The sequence below is a fragment of the Macaca thibetana genome, chromosome 12 (assembly GCF_024542745.1).
Source record: "Macaca thibetana thibetana isolate TM-01 chromosome 12, ASM2454274v1, whole genome shotgun sequence".
Lineage (NCBI taxonomy): Eukaryota > Metazoa > Chordata > Mammalia > Primates > Cercopithecidae > Macaca > Macaca thibetana.
In genome coordinates this window covers 75,716,334-75,734,331 of record NC_065589.1, presented here as the reverse complement: position 1 = coordinate 75,734,331, position 17,998 = coordinate 75,716,334, and the positions used below count along the sequence as shown (strand labels likewise).

The 17,998-nt window shown below is 35.6% G+C and overlaps 1 protein-coding gene across 4 annotated transcripts in view; it reads left to right on the top strand.

The window, feature by feature from the left end:
• The window catches only part of XIRP2 (xin actin binding repeat containing 2), a 595,003-nt gene that overhangs the window by 505,814 nt on the left and 71,191 nt on the right, over window positions 1–17,998 (top strand). For 2 of the 4 annotated variants that reach the window (XM_050752816.1, XM_050752815.1), the window contains exon 1: window positions 11,020–11,210. The exons of the other annotated variants lie outside the window; for them this stretch is intronic. The gene's annotated coding sequence lies outside the window, so the exon portion shown is untranslated. Of the gene's footprint in view, window positions 1–11,019; window positions 11,211–17,998 lie in introns of those variants that run through there. 4 annotated transcript variants of the gene reach the window in all.

The following is a 17,998-nucleotide window of genomic DNA, read 5'->3' as shown; positions in this document are numbered from 1 at the left end:
GCTTCTGCTCGCCCTCCATGGGCTGCACCCACTGTCTAACCAGTCCCAATGAGATGAGCCAGGTACCTCAGTTGGAAATGCAGAAATCACCTGCCTTCTGCATTGATCTCGCTGGGAGCTGCAGACTGGAGCTGTTCCTATTCAACCATCTTGCCAGCCCCCTCTCTACTCTAAAGTTTCTATTGAATAATTTTAACATCTAAGCCATCTTTGCCTCCAGTGCTATTGACTGTGTTTTCTTTTAGTGGTGGATCACATGTTCTTGCTTCCTTTGGGGCTTCATGATTTTTTAATTGAGTACTTGGACATTTTGTGTAAAGAACAGAACAAGCTGAAATAAATATTATGCCCTCTCAGAAAAGGGCACATTTATTTTGTAAGGTTGTTAGTGTGGGGTAAGTCAATTTAGTCTATAGATTAGCTATGTATCAGTTCTATGATTGTCTTTGTTATAATTAGTTCACCAGAGGATTTATATTAGTGAGTGGAATTGAAATCATTGTTTAGCAAGTCCTGGTAGTTGAGTTTCTGAATGGTTTGTCTCAGCTGCCCTGCACTCCTTTCAGACTTCCGGAGAACCCAGTCACCTGTATGAGGGAGGGATGTGTCTGTCTGCTCCTCTGTCCATAATTCATTTGTAGATGGTCACTGCCTTGCACTCAGCATAAGGGACCAGGTTGACTGTGAGGTTTCTCTCTTCAATCCTGCCCCCAGTAGATCTCATTGCAGCTGAGCGAACTTCTATGGGAGACAGTTGGTGGGCAGGCATAGATCCTCTTTGTGCCTGGGACTTAAAAGAATTTTTAAATGTCACACTAGCCCACATCTACTTTTAAGAATAATTAATAGCTCAGCTGTTTTTGTTTTATCTACATCTATGGTAGCTTCCTCCTCCCAGTGATGTGCTAAAGTTGAAAACGATAGTTGTCTCTAATCTCATAGATAGAGCTTATCATTTCTTTTTCATTTCAGTTCATTAGGTTTCTCCTATAACCTTGGTTTTCAAATGAGCTTAAAACAATACTATAATTTTATATTATATTTATGAATGTAGAGTATTCAGCTCATTGTTATTTTAAGAATGTGTTCTCTTGCAATTTCCTGCATCCTAAGGGAAATCTGAAGTCGCATTGACATCTAATGTGAACATTTTTCCATGTTATTAAATATTCTTCAAAAACGTTTTGTAAAAAAAGTCTGCTTATAATCATTCTATAATGTATATTAATTTGCTTAACAAATTCTCAATTTGTAGGCATTTAGATTGTTTAGGTTTTTGCCCTTATGAGAAAGATGAGTTTATATTTTAAAAATCAGTTAAATATTCATGTGCTGCTTTGCCTCACTCCAAATTAATATATTCATATAAATTTAAATAATGAAACACTACACTTATCTATCAGATATGCAAATATCCAAGTGTTTGACAGTACTCTCATACCAGTGGTAGAAGATTAAATTGGCAATAACTGTAATTTAGCCCTTTGACATTTGACATTTGTCAATATCTCTCACATTTATTAAAAGCATGTAGCCCTTAATATATCAAGCACACACATGTTTGAGATTATTGATTGTATCATTTTTTCTAATAGAAGAATTCTGGAAGCAACCTAAACAACCACGAATAGGAGACTAACTAAATGGAATATGGTATGTCCATACAATGGCCATGAAGATTAGTAAGATTTTCTTATGCTAACAGAAATTGATTTGCAACGTTATTCAGTAAAAACAACAAAAAAAGCTAATGTGGAGCATTGAGTATATAATTCTCCCATTTGTAGAAAAGTGAAAAGTATCGTTTCATCTATGTACATATTATTTATACTTGCATTTTATGCAAATATGAACACATATATGTGCTTATATACAGAGAACATTTCAGGAGACATGAAAAACTTAACAGCAATCAGTTACCTACGTTAAAAAGGATTGGGTGCTTTTGTAGAAAGGATGTCTTATGCATAATTTCTTGTACTGTATGAAATGTTGACTCAACATATAGCTATGAAAAACACATTTCTATTTCTTATACTTACTAATTGCATTGAAACTGAAGTATTTAATTAGTTTGGAATATATTTTGAAATAAAGTACAATGTGAGCTTTTAAAATAATTTGTTTCTATTTACTTAGTTGGGTTTCCAAAGGCTGTTTGACAAATTTCTTCCATTTTGTTACCTTTACTAAACAGTATTGTTTGATTCAGGATGGTTATTTTTATTCCACTAAAAAATAATGCTCATTTTTCCGCTAGTTCCACAGCATTTAATTAATACAGCTTTGTAAATAGTAATTTTTGTGGGGGCTAGTGAGCCGTATTTGTTCATAAGTTTTTTTACTTCACTCTTTTCTTTTTGTATTTATTCTCCTGATGAAATTTAAAATTTGATGACCACCTTCAGATCTTTTTTTGGACCACTCAAATTAAACTTTTTGCTTTTTTTTCCTCACACCACTAATTTCTTCTCCTTCATAAACTTATCCTGTTTTATACATATGTATTTGTGTGTTACTAGGGACTATGGATGTTTTATTTATCTGTAAACATCATATCTAGCACAGCACTTCACACAGAGGTGTTCAATAAACATTTGAAAACTTTCTCAGTGAAAGAATGTATGACTGAATGATTGAGTAAATTCATCAAGCTCCAAAAAAATTCAACTAAATTTTATTTCTCCTGCTTTTCTCCACTCTCATATTAAATGAAACAGAATATATTTTAATCTAAGACTAGATCCCTGAATCATTACATTATTAACATAATATAATGTTATATATATTAAAGCTGTGTTCTTTTTATATACATTTTCAAAGAATATTATAATTTTACATCCAATTTTATAACTGCAATTACAATATTTGTTTGGTTTTAATGCAAATGTCTTTTTATACAATAAGCTTCCCATTCTTTTACTCTTAACTTGGAATCTTCTTTTGTGAGCTTGCAGATATATTTTACTCACTTCCCCAGTGAGGACACATTAATCATTTTCTTTTTCTTTTCATTTTTGTTGTTGTTTGTTTTTCTGAGACAAAGTCTCTCCCTGTCTGGAGTGCAAAGGCACCATCTTGGCTCACTGCAACCTCTGCCTCCCGGGCTCAAGCAATTCTTCTGCCTCAGCCTCTGAGTAGCTGGGATTACATGGGAGCACCACCACACCCAGCTAATTTTTTTGTATCTTTAGTAGTGACAGGGTTTCACAGTATTAGCCAGGCTGCTATCGAACTCCTGACCTCATGATCTGCCTGCCTTGGCCTCCCAAAGTGCTGGGATTACCAGTGTGAGCCACCGTGCCCGGCCTAATAATTTTCTTTATCTGAGAATTTTCTTTTCTTTTCTTTTTTTTTTTTTTTTTTTTTTTTTTTTTTTTTGAGACAGGGTCTTGCTCTGTTGCCCAAGCTGGAGTGCAGTGGCATGATCACTACTCACTACAGCCTTGACTTCAGAGCTCAAAGGATCCTCTAACCTAAGCCTCTGGAGTAGCTAGGACTATAGGCACATGCCACTTCACTGGGCTAGATTTTTTTTTAATGTTTTTGTGGAGACAGGGTCTCCCTATGTTGTCTAGGCCCTTCTCAAACTCCTGGGCTTATGTCATCCTTTCGCCCCACACACCCGAAGTACTGGACTACAAGCATTGCCCATTGCACCTGATCAGAAATTGTTTATATATTCTAAAGTATGCCTCTATATTCTTCGTACATAAATAACAGAAAGTGGTCTATAAATAGTTATCTATTCAAATCTATGTCCATTACAAAAACAAACAAACTTGAAACACCTTTCACTTAATATTCCACTGTTTCATAGTGCATATGTTACTGAAGAACTCTGAGATCAGTTGTCTTTTTTCTTTATTCATTATTTTTTAATCTTTAAAATTCAAAAATTTATAAGGGCATATCCAGATGTCTTAAGCCTTTGGTTTTGTCATCTCAGATCTTACTTCACCTCAAAAACTTTTTCTTTCCTTTTAAATTTAATATTTATTTCTGTGCTATTTTGCTCTTTCCTCCTCTGAAACAGTTATGTTTCTTTGATCATACCTCTTCCTTCATATTAATCCTTATCTAGGTCTTCATTTTCATCTCTTTGATTTTGCTCCTGTGTTATGGAAAAATTTCTCAAAATTTTCCCCATTACATTGATTGAATTTCATTTTTATATGTGCTCTTCTCTGTATCAAGTGCCATTTTAATTTTTGTGTTGAATTTTGCATTTTTTGCAGTCTGTTTTATTCTTCACTGTTTTCATTATTTTATTTCATTTTATTGTCTCCTTAGTAACAGCTAATCTACTTTCATAGAAGCTTCTCTCCCTGAATCTTTTTGAGCACATCAAGAACATAGCTTGTGTTTTGTGACTTTTTCAGATATTTTGGAATAAACTAACAAACTTTATCAGTTCTGTGCCTCATCCAGTCACTGTCCGTTACCATTGTTTAGCATTGCCTCTTTATTCTACCTTGTCTACTTACTTCAGTTGTATTGGGTCTTCATTGACTGAGGTCTGCTATTTCCTTTCAAAAAGTACATTTTTCTTATTCTGCCATCACTAAATACTTGGATCCTATCATTAATTTCTCCCATCAATTTTTCTTTTCCTTCTGAATTATATCTAAAATATTGAATTACTGATACTGTGCAAAGTTGCTGAATAGAATTATGACTTCCATCCTATATCTTATAATCCTAACTTGTGTTTTCAGATAGAATGTGTAAACTTCCTTTTGTATGGCACAGACCATGAAATATTACAGATTTCCACCATCCCTTCTCTAAAGCATTGTTACCTTAAAAACTTAACAACCCATCACTGTCTTTTCCTTTTTTCCTGAAAGACATGGTGTGTGCAAAGTACATAATGACGGGGTAGGGGTGTAGCAGAGGCAGGGCTGTGGCTTGGGCTGGTCCCGAAGATGTTTACATGGAATTGTTGAGCCCACCTAGTTTCGGTCAAAGCAAAATGAGACTGTGGAGTGAGTCCAAGCCTCTCTCTTTTATTTGGGAAAACTATTTGTTCCCTTCTGACTCAGAGTTTGCACTATGCAGTATGTCATCCAAAATTGTGATTCATGTTTGTTGCTCACAAAGATAACCACAATTGAAAATTCTGTACAAATTTCAGCATATCTCCTCCAACTTCTCTTTCTCTTTGTCTTCTTCAAATTCTTGTTTCTCTTCAACTTCTCACTCTCTCATTATTAGTAATTAATGTTATTTTTTATTTTTTAAATTATTTTAATTGAAGGTTGACAAGAAACCTATCAAGAACATCTAGACCTCCACCATTTTTTAACCAGGAAGCTTCCTAATTATACCTTACCTTTTTTCCTCTGGAACAAATATCATTGATTCTCTCTAGTTCTTTCATTCATTCATGTCTTTATTATAAGGGATATGTCAATCCAAATTATATTTAGAGGACAGAGATGATCCTTTAAACACTGACATAACTAGTAAAGAACATTTTTACTTTTATTTTTTATATTGGGAGCCAGATCATTAGAAATCCTACTCATTGTGTGCTCCAATGGTGAGTCAAGAGGGTCCACATTTGGCTCATTGGTTAGGTGTTTATGCATCCCTGTTTCCCCTGGACCATCCCAGCTTATGCCATTACGTTTGCATAGTTATTAATGGTGCTTTCTTCACTCCCAAAAGCCCCCTGGCTTGCATGATAAACTTATCATGGTCACTCTGTTTAACGCTATGAGATATGATTTAAATATGAGTCATATGCCCAAAGACCTTATTCATATGTTATTAATACCATGATGTAATTTTAATGGAATTAAACTTGGACAAGTGTATAGTTGATTACTTGTATAGTTGATTACATTTAGATGCAATTCAATTACTAATACTCTAATTATGCTTACATGACACCTGAATGGGTCAATGGGTCATGCTACCTGCAAGGGTCTAAGCAGATTGCCAAATCCTCATTGGTGGGCTAGTATTTTGTGTATACTAGCTAATAATATGAAACTTTCATATTTATATGTTTGCTCTTTAATTCTACAAACCTTAGATGGGTCCCATTGGGTCAGGATTACATATCAGATGACTGAACTACAGTTGTCCCTGCTTTAAAGTTCCCATACCTCCCATACTAGTTCACTTTGCTACCATGTAGACAGGGCCTTGCCAGAGCCTACCTATTGCAGGCCTACACTAAGAATTTATTATGGGGAAGAGTTGATCCCTCTCAAAACATATCACCCAACATAGTGCTTGGATAGAACTTTTAGATTAAGGTCAGGATAAATAATATCCCAAATAATCCAAACATATAGAGTCAGCAGAAATGAATCCAATTCCCACTTTTGCTGATTGTTAACTTTTGTCCATGGAGAAGTTATTTAACTTCACTTATCCTTATTTTCTTTCTATAAAATGGTGAAAACACTAATATCTAGGGGTTGCTGACAGAATAAAAGAAAATAATAAAGGTAAATCACCTAATTAAATTCCTGGCAGAATTTCTTTATAAAATGTAGATGGTTCTCTTACAGGAAAATTAAAGAAAAAAAAAACATTTACTACTTTTTTGGAAAGTTTTTATATTAAGAAACAAGAAAATAAATGTGAGCCAAATCAATGTCGGTCTTTTATGTCAAAGAGAATAGTCTTCACCTAACAAATGGTAGCACCAGCAAAAATAGAAAAGGGAGTGAATTCAAAATGTCTCATAACCTAGAAAAGAAGCACATAGAATTCTGAAATACCCTAACCAGATCAATTTTATTTCAGGTTATCAAGAACACCTACAAATATGGATTCCTAAGTGGACCTAACGTCATATATCAACTTAACCTAAGATGGAAGTCTTTAGCAGTAGAAAGGCTTTGTATATATTAGGGGCTCTGTTCTGTTAAATATTGTCCATTGTAGACTAGGATAAGATATAGATTGCAAGTTGTGAAAAAAGCAACTATACTAGATGGCAAAAACAAGCTGTAGTAATGGGGTGGCACTGTTTTCATTCACTTAGCACAAAATGAACAAACATGAGAGAATGTAGATGTAGCTTGTCAAGAACAAATGCAACAAAGGTTTTAATGGAGTGTAGTTAGATGATTCAATAATGTCATACTGCTGCTGAAAATCTAATGAGTACTCATTGATATTTAATAAAAAATATCCATACCCAACCTTTCTGTTGTTTATCCATTTGTCTTCCAGATTAAACATTTTATATTTTGCCATCTCCAATCTGCTGTTAAATCTACCATTGATTTCTTAATTTCTGGTATTGTATTTCTCAATTTTTGAATGTCTATTTCGTTGTTATTTTGTCGTTTTAATTTTCTCATGAAATTCTCTATCTTTTCTTATATTTTGTGTGTTATTTCTTATATTTTCTTAAATATATCAATTGTGATTAAAGTCCTTATCTGACAATTTAAGTATCTACAACACCTGCTTCCTTGAAAAGTTTTTTTTTAGTATCAATGACAATATTGTCTCTTTGCATGCCTAGTACTTTTGTAATTGAAAGGTAAGCAGTGTGTATTCAAAAACAAAGCTGCAGATTGTGACCTTCATCAGAGAGATTAAATCTTTCCACTGCTGAGCAGCTAAATGGAGAGCAGAGAGGCACTGACCACCTTAATTTTGTTTTTTTCTTTTCTTTTTTTGAGAATCTGTGAGATCCTTTTCTCCTCAACATGTAGTCTGCAGGAATCTCTGCTCTATTTTCTGAGGTTTTTCAGCTTGGCTATTTAGCCTCACACCATGTGAAGCTTCCAAATTTGGCAAATGTCTTGAGGAGATTGGCTGTGTTTGAATATACTCGAATCACCAATTTTATCACTCCAAGCCTGATCAAATGCCCAAACCTTTGCTGGTTCATCTGTCTCCCATCTGCTAGGGCCAAGACAGAATTCTCAGCCTCCAGCTAAACCCAGATTATCAAGTCATTTCTAAAGACAGGCAGTTGTTGCACATTATTTTAGAGTCAGTATCCCTGTTATTTGAAGGCTTTCAACTGTTACCAGCCCTCCTCAGAGATACTTGTTTAAGTATCATGAAAATGTAGGCTATCTCACTTTACTTTTCTGTGTTTGGGCTTACAGTTGTATCCTGCTATCCTGTGAAATTTTGGAATTTAGGAAACATCTTAGAAAGAAAATAGAATTTGAGATCCTTCGCCTGTCCAGTTTTGTCACTGCAGTCCCATGGAATTGCCCAAGGTTCTGCTGTTTTTCTGTTTCCAGCAGCAGTGTTCTCCTTGGACCAAGCCCAGATTCTCAGGCTCTACCTGCATCCAAAATTGACAAAGACCCCCAGGACAGCCTCAGATCCTCAACTTATATTTGTAAAGTTCTTGTCTTTCTTGAACTGTACTGCTTCTGGGTCTCATTGTTTTGGCTGTCTCTGATGCCTAACATATATGATCTCTGTAATTGATGCCACTTTCTAATTGTCTTCCATGACAGCATTGGCCTGATGCTAATTATTAGCATCATCCCACTACAAGAACTTAAGTAAGCTTCAGTCAAGTACAATACAGGTTTTAATAGGTAGAGGTATCTAGGCACTATCAATATCAGATTAGACAGGGAGTAAAATTTTCCATTTGAATGTATAAGTTTTGTGATACAAGGGATCACCTTATTAATCTTTCTGCCTTTATACCTGTCTATTTATCACCCATCCATCCATCTACCCATCATTCATCTATCTTGCTTTCATAGTAGTTTCATAGTAATTGATTAAACTGTTATTAAATGAAGAATGAAATTCAGTGTCTAAGGCCACTGTAATAATGAATGGTCAGAATCTAGGTCCTGATGTTTTCATTGTCTTCATGACTAAAATGAATGAACCAAATTATGTGATCACTAATTAATTTTATGACTGAACATTTTTGCTTAAACTTAGGTCATTTAATTTATGTGTGCTCCCGTAGATTTAACGCTTATTGCCCTTAATTATTACCAATTATTTTACAGTGTTCCACCAAGGTTTCTTTTCCTGACCATTGTTTGTTTATCTTAATGTATAATCATTGGGTTTTTGTACTAATATATACATTAGAAAATTTATTATGAGAAAAAAGTGAAAAAATACTATTTAATGTATATGTATTTTTATCAAATACACTTTTGTCCTGAAAAATCAAAAACAGCAAGCTTGAAGAAAAGTTATCATGAGTGAAACTTAAAGAAACATATCAATAAAATGGAAAGAGAAAGCAGTGAGTTTTTAATAAGGAGAGAAGGTGAGGAAGGTAGAAGTCAGATCTTTGAGTAATTAACAACCTTTAAAAAGAGTAAAATCACCATAAGCATCATTAGCAACTATCTGCAAATATAAGAATAAAATTGACTATGTTTACATTATAGGATCCATCTCCTCATAATTTAAATTTAATTATTGTGATTTCAGATCCAGTACCATTTTCTTTTGCATATAGCAAAGTAATAATTATTTATTATGTAAATATTATGTTGGAGTAATAATGTAAGTATAATTATTAATTTATATATATTATTTCATTTCATCTTCACAACACCAATGGAAAGTTGGTCAACTTAGTCCCATTTAGTCACAGTTGAATAAAGTAAAGCTTAGACAACTTACGAAACTTGCCCAGATCACAGAGTATATTATTGTCAAAGCTATGTTGAAATCCTGTGATTTAAATCAGTATTGTCCAATAGACCTTTCTGCAATGTTGGAAACATTTTATATCTGCACCAATACATAGCTTCTGTCCACATGTGGAGACTGATTTACTTCAAATGTAGCTGAAGAACTGAATTTTTAATTTTACCTAATTTTGATCAATTAAAACTTAAATGGCTACATGTGCCTAATAGCTATCATATTTGGAAGCACAACTCTAAGTTATTAGTCTATACTGGCTCCTGGCCCTGAACACTCTTACGGAGTATATAGAGCACTATTTCAGAAAGTTGTTCTTAGAGTTAATATGCTGGAATATCACTCCTTGACCTACTTTTTACAGAAACCAATATTGTATATGGAAAAATGTAATATATATTCTAATTTTATTAGTTAATATTATAGTAAACAGCTTATGAATAGGCATATATATGAAATAGAGTATATATGTCAGTTGTTTCTTTAAGCCAAAGGGCAATTTGCTTTCTTTATTTGAGTTTGTTGTTAGGCCACACCACATTAGGAAAGTCATAGAAGGGAGGAAAGATAAAGGAAGCTGGTTATTTTCTATGTACTAAGAATGTATGAGATGTTGGCATTTTTGAGCTAAATAGCAGTGCTCGTTGGGTTCTGGGTCAGATTGGCGGCATGTGTTTGGTAAGTCCTGGCAGCAAAGGACATTTAATATGATTCTTTCAGGAGCACGTGAGGTGACTCCTTTTCCCTGCCTGCTCTTCCTCATGCCGAATGATTCAAAGCTAATATTGATGAGCAGGACTTACATGGCAAGGGTGCTCTCTATTCGCTCTAGAATTCCTTTCCACCATTCTTCCTTTGCTCTTTTTTTTTTTTTTTAACTAAACCAGCACAGCCTTTACTTAAGTCAACACTAGAGTAGTGTTTTGCTTTATGTGTGAACCCTCAAGAAACAAACAAATGTTTTACATATCTAAGAACATTTTGTCAAAGAAAGGCAATGTCTCCTCTTCCCGAGAATCCATGTTAATTATTCCACTAGAATGAATGGAAACTTTTCCCACCTGCTTTATTTTCATATTCTTGAGTCTTAAAAGATTGAAAGTATTAAAACAAATGCAAGTAATTCCAGAACTTTAGTCCCTCCTTTTCCTCATCGACACTGGTTCATTGGTAGACTTTATACAGAAATTCAGAGCTGGCTGGTGGTCGTGGCTGTGGAAGGGAGTTTGATTGACTGCACATGTGTTAGAGCCATGCATACATTACTGAGGACACTATGAAGCAGAGTGGCCTCAGAGACACTCTTCTTAAAAGAGTGGTTGACTCAGGCCCCACCTTTACAGAGCTCAGTTCCTAAAAATAGGTGCCAAGTCGCATCCTTTAGACGCTCTGCTAAAATAAATTCAGCCGTCCCATCTATTTGCTTGATAGACCCTTCAGTGGAGCGGGCCTCCACTGCACCTATTGCTTTCAGGGGACTGGGAAATTTGCTGTGCATGAAACAAAGGAGGAAGCTAGTCTGTGAAGAGCTATAAAGATATATGATATTTCCACAAACTTGGGGTTAAACCTAAATATCATAAAAGGTAAGTGTAAAATAGTCATTGACTATATGTCTGCTTCCTGAATTTTAAAATGCTCTCACTGGTTACTTAAGGTCAATGAAGACCATAGGTCAAATTGTAATCACTGTAAAAGAAAATATCCAGTTGAATTTTGCTTTTATGATAATATTTAGCATTGATTTAATAGGATAAAATTTAGAGCTTCATATGTTAATCTGCTTGCAGAATAGCAATTTTCATACTTAATATTGAAGAATAATGAGTCAAACCTGATAAACAGTCATGAGTTAAAATTATACTTCAACTTACAAATAAGAGGGAAAGCAGAGAAAAAATTAGTTTGTCATTTATGAGCAGAAATGTAATTAATATATTAAAAATATAAATTATATTTCTTGGAATTTGTTGAAAGGAAGAGTTTACAACATTGTCAACTGTTACAGCTTGTTCAAAGAAATGCATGAAAATTATTCTTTTTCAGTCTTACTTTGCTTTTGTAGTTCTTGCTCCAGCCAGAGTCTCATCTCCTCTGGGAGTATTACTGGAGTAAGATTAAAGAATCAGGTTCTTACATGTTTTGCAGAATTAAGAAAAGCACTGCCAGTTGGATCTGCCAGTCCTAATTATAGTAACTACAACCTTAAACAGAGAAGACTGAGATTTTTACTTTAAAGATATCATGCCCTATATACTGTTTTAAATGGATTTTTCTTCTGTCTTCAATTGCCTGTGAACACTTTAATTTGGTCCTGTTGTGCGTTAAATGTTTAGATGTTAGAGACTGAAGTGATTTGGAAGAGATGTGATAACAGAATCTCTTAAGACACCAACTAAACGCAAGGACACTTTAAGATTACATAATACAGGGTTTAAATTTAGCCAGCTGGTGCTGAACCAAAAGATATTTTATTTTTACCAGTGCTCTATTTGGTCACTGACAAGCTGTAGGTTGTTTGAATTATTTAAAATTTTATGTGCAGTGTGCCAAAGGACAGGCAAAATATTTACCTTGGTGACATTCAGATCCATGAATGTTAATATGAAAGAGCACCTGTTTTGAGTTTTAGAAGATAAAAGTATTGAGTGGCAAAACTATTGGATCCGAAATGAGAAAACCCTGAATTCTATGCCTAAGTATTTCTCTTCTCCTCTGCCTAATCTTTGAGTATTTTTTCTTCTTGCTAGCAACATGTAAACTAACAACTAGATCCATTTCTAAAAGTCAGTCCGCATTTCAGATACCTGCACTATGGCCAAGTGTCAGCTGTTTGGGAAAAATGCAGTCTGGAGTTTGGACTAAATGTTTCTGCTTTCATCTAGTGCTGGGCATCTTTAAGATTTAGCTTCCCTCAACCACTGAAAAATAAAATGAGACATTCTTTAATGATCTCAGAGGGCTTTACTGGGGAAAATGTTCATGGAAAAATGTCAGTTCGGGCATCATTTCTTCTGTGATTACAGGGGAAGAGAAGAGTGTTGCCTTTCTTCAGCTTTAATTTGAGGTTAAAAGCCCACAAAGTTCATGGATAATGTACTGTTGTTCACAGTTGATAGCTTCCCACTATTCTATGAGTTCCAGCCTCTCGCTTTACCTTTACCATGTTTGAAAAACTTCTCCACCTTAGTATTGTTTTTACTTACTTGGTAAAATACTGCTTATGATGAGGCAATGTGGAGTTGGACACTCCTGGTAACTTCAATACTGGGAACTGATATCTCTCTCTCTCTCTCTCTCTCTCTCTCTCTCTCTCTCTCTCTGTCTCTCACTCTCTCACACACATAAACAAAACTCTGGGTATTAAAAGAGACCATTTTTTGTAAGACTTATTTGATAGCTAGGAGTCGTGTCTAGATGTATTAATTTATAGAGCAGGGCGGATAATAAGTGCCCAGCAGTGTAATTCCAAGATTTTTGATTGAACAATCTGTGAAGACAGAACTTAACGGACATTATATTGTCTTTTTTATTTGCTTCCCACCTCCTCTTATTGAAGTTACACTTTGAAATTTAATTAAATTATAATGTGTTTCTTCCTGTTTCTGAAACAAACACTTGCTCATTCACATCACAGGTTCATCCCTCACAGAACGGTTACTTCACCTTTTCTAATTAATTAATGACTTTTTTAGAACACTGATTTATTCCATATAGGTGCATGTTGTTTATATGAGTGTGTGGCATGTTGTATTATCTGTTTTCTGACACTAATTCTGATATTAAGTGTTGTGTCTTTTCCAACACCAACCAGTTCTCCAATTCTCTGACACCAACTGGCTGTCCTACAGTTCAATTCAGTTCTGACACTAGATCTAGGATTCGGCAAAGACTCACAGGTTGAAGGCTCAATCCCACGAGGCTGCCCACTTCAGAAGACAGCCACTAATGGAGTGCCCAGGCCACCAATCTTTCTGCCCACCTGACTAGAGATTAAGGGATCCCCACAACCCCCTCCTCAGATGATTGGCTAGAATGGCCCACAGAACTCAGAAAAATGTTCCATTTGTTATTACTGGTATATTACAGAGGCTACACTTCAGGAACAGACAAATGGAACAGATGCATAGGGCAAGGTATGGCATTGAAGGGCAGAAGCACACAGCTACCTTGCTTTCTTCTAACAAGTCATCCCCAGCACTTGGATGTGTTCGCCAATCTGGCAGCTCACCAAACCCTGTCCTTTAGGAGTTGTTATGGCAGATTCATTACAAAAGGCATGAGTGATTAAATCATTGACAATTGCTGATTGAAGTCAATCTCCACCTCTCTCTTCTTTTCAGAGGCCAAAGATGGGGTTGAATGTTCTAACTCTCTAATCACTTATTGCTTTTTCTGGCAACAAGCCCCTATCCTGAAGCTACTCCCCACCCCTACCCCCCACTCCTAGCTGCCAAGAGTCATCCCATTAGCATAAAAAAAGTCATTCTCAGGAGACTACAGGGTTTCTATGCCAGGGACTGGGGACTAAGACCAAAATATGTATTTCTTATATAACATATATTATTATGTCCACAATATGGTCTTCTCCTTTGACATGCTACCTATGAACTCCAGAGTAAACATTTCTTACTATTTATTTTCCTAGCCACTGGAATCCACCTCTTACAAATTTAACCAAATTATTTTTCCATTTGTATAATATAATCAGTAAGAGCACAAAAAACAATGACAATTAGGCAATGAAAAGAGCAGGTTTAGGTTTCTTTAAAAAGTTGAAAGTCAGCAAGTGCAATCAATTACTTGTATGTGTTTTTCACAACAATGATAATGTGGCCATATTTAATGACTCTTGGGGCTTTGTAAGCCTAAATAATGGCATAAAAATAACCTCCCAGTGAGCAGCACAGTAGATAATCCACATTCTTGGTAGAATAGTTTTACTTCTTCAAATGTTCCAAAGATAAAAGAAATGTATTGGCCAGACATGGTGACTCACGCCTGTAACCCCAGCACTTTAGAAGGTTGAGGCAGGCAGATCTCTTGAGCCCAGGAGTTCGAGACCAACCCCATCTCTACAAAACATTAGCTGAGCATGGTGACATGCATGCCTGCAGTCTCAGCTACTTGGGAGGCTGAGGTAGAAGGATCACCTGAATTCAGGAGGTTGAGGCTGCGATAAACCATGATTGTGCCACTACACTCCAGCCCGGGTGACACAGTGAGACCCTGTCTAAAATAAATAAATAAATAAATAAAAAAGAAGGCAATGAAAAGAAATTCATTACACTGATAACACAAAGACCTCAGTGACTAGTTCATTTAATGCCTTCAAATTCTAGATTAAGAAAACTGAGGCACAGGAAGACTAACTAGTAACTCGTACAAGGTTTAAGCACAGAGAACTAGAAACTAACTCTCTTGATTTGTTTCTGTACTTCATGTCATTCATGTCATTTTGCAAATCTTTGTGCCAAAAGACATCAACCCAACCCCAGTCCACCCCCATGACTCCGGATACATTTCCAAGTATATCTTGTAAGGCCTTATTTTTCTCACAGTAGTTTTTTGTTGCTTTTCATTTTGCATTTCATGTTTCTCTTGCAATTAGGACAAATAGTGGAAAAGGAGACCTGTCTGCATATTCTGTTAAAACTTGAAAGATGATGACTGGTTTATTTTTAAATTTTACAAAGCATGTAAATTTGTTCATCTTTGTTAGCTGAGATTCTGCCCCAAACTCCCACTCTCATCACTGGACACATCACTTTTCACTACTCTTTTTGGCAGGCCTTCAAGTAGATCTTTGTCTTTTACATTTTTTGAATTGTATGCAGATTATATCCTTGTTGCCTGGTGAACCTAATGCCTTACATATGTCTCACTGTTCAAAAGTAAGTAATTGCCAAATTGCTCCAGACGTACATATGACTTAAAATAAATGTAATACTGAAAGAGTTTATTGTGGGAAGTTTCTCTGTTATTCAAAGATCCAATGCATCTTCCCCTAACATCTGAATATATCTGCATGTATATTTCTAAATGAGTTAATTTGGTAGTTATCAACATAGAAAAGCTTTTTTAAAAACCACATATTAGCATTAATTTTTAAAGCACAGTCTGTCAATATAGTTTCAAAACATTTTCTTGGTGTTTTCCATTTCAAGTTTAATGTGGACTGAATATCAAATAATTTTTGAATAGCAATACTATATTATGTTATATTATTTTTAATTCATAGGAACTTAATTGCATTGAAATAAATTGTAAATATATCTCACATTATAAAGTTACTGGGTTTTTGAAAACAATAAACATTAAATTTTCATAAGTAGAGTCACATTTCCCCCCATTTAATTGCATTGTAACTTCATGGGTAATTTATCAATATCTCTGTTGTTGATTTTGTGTTTGTTGGCTTTGAGTCAGCACTGCCCTAATAAGTCATCTTTATATTATCTAACCAGTAAGCCATTGTGACAAATAATTAGCAGTTTGTAAACAACAATAGAACTAAGTGCTCCTGGGAAACAGTGAACTACCTTTTTGTAAAGCTAAAGATTACTCTTTGGTTTGCGTCTTGTAAGTTGGAGTTTTTAAATCTGGACTCAAGGGTCCTATTATCAAATTGGTATATTCTTCGAAAAGGACGTAAATAATCATGTTCATGTTGTTACAGTTCTGTCCATTCCAATGACAAGTTTGATTTAAAATCCACCACTTCTGCTTCCGCAGCATCTAGAGCTATTTTCCTGGGCACTGCATAGGATAGAAGTCAGCTACCAGTGTGGGGTCCAGCTGCAGTTTCCAACTGGAACACAGGGAATAGGAAAAGGGAGGCACCGAGGAAAAGCAACTGGCAGCGATCAACAGCTTGATCCCTTCCAGTTTTCCTCTGTAGCATCTCAGTTTGCTCAGAGCAGGCACAGAACTTCATTAGAGCCTTGACGTCGCTAGTAGAAAATATGCTAGTCCTCTGAGTCCTGGAGGACTCAAAAACGTTTATTTTTAGGAATGGAACTGTACTAGTGCATGCCCGCTTTCAGTCACTGACTCATTCTGGAATGGAAATTATTTCAAGATTCATCATCCCTTCATCATCCAGATCTGGACAACAGCCACAACTTTTACTCTGCAAAATTTCAGAGAAATGAAATTTGGAAGGCATGAGTTTGCGTTTAAGTTACACCCTTTTGTTTCACAAAAGATCTAGTTCAGCTATAGCAGTTGTCAAGTCTAAATTACTATTTATAGTTCCTAACACTCCACCCTTTAAATAGAAGCAATAAGTTGCCTCAAACTTCAATTTTCACCTCTTTCATTTACTTCACAATTTCAATCCAACCAGTCACAGCTTATTGACTTTGTCCTTATGTTATGTTATTGCCATTTCTTTCAATTATCCTCATGTATACACCAATGTGTATGTATGTGAATGTGTATGTGTATACATATATATTCGTTTCTGTAAAGTATAGTGCTGCTTGTGCTTTTATATTGTTCTCCATTTCTTTCTTATTCTTGAAGTCCATTCAGATGTTAAAAGAATGATGAATAACCCTCAAATAACAACGAATAACCACAATATCATCCATAATAACATCTCTTTTTACTCTTTGTTAACCTTGAGTAGAGAGGCTAGGCATGGTGCCTCACACCTGAAATCCCAGCACTTTGGGAGGCTGAGGCAGTTGGATCCCTTGAGGCTAGGAGTTCAACACCAGCCTGGCCAACATGGTGAAACCCTATCTCTACTAAAAATACAAAAATTGGCCAGCCGTGGTGGTGCGTGCCTGTAATCCCAGCTACTTGGGAGGCTGAGGCAGGAGAATCGCTTGAGCCGGGGAGGTGGAGGTTGCAGTGAGCCGAGATCATGCCACTGCACTCCAGCCTGGGTGACAGAGTATGAGACTCTGTCTCAAAAAAAAAAAAAAAAAAAAAAAAAAAAAAAAAAAAAAAAAATTGAGTGAGATACTGACACACTATCTTGTAACTATTCATATTGAGGAAGTGTCAAACTAAATTATCATAGTAATAGCACAATTTTATTCTTCCAGGGGTGGATATATAAAAGGAGTTTCAGGGGTTGATATATAAATTTTCATTGTTGGTACCATCTTTCCATTTTCTTTCTTTTTTTTTTTTTTGAGATGGAGTCTCATTCTGTTGCCCAGGCAATGGCACGAACTTGGGTCACTGCAACCTCCATCTCCTGGGTTCAAATGATTCTCCTGCCTCAGCCTCCCTAGTAGCTGGGATTACAGGCATGAACCACCACACCAGCTAATTTTTGTATTTTTAGTAGAGACGAGGTTTCACCATGTTGGGCAGGCTAGTCTCAAACTCCTCACCTCAGGTGATCCACCTGCCTCGG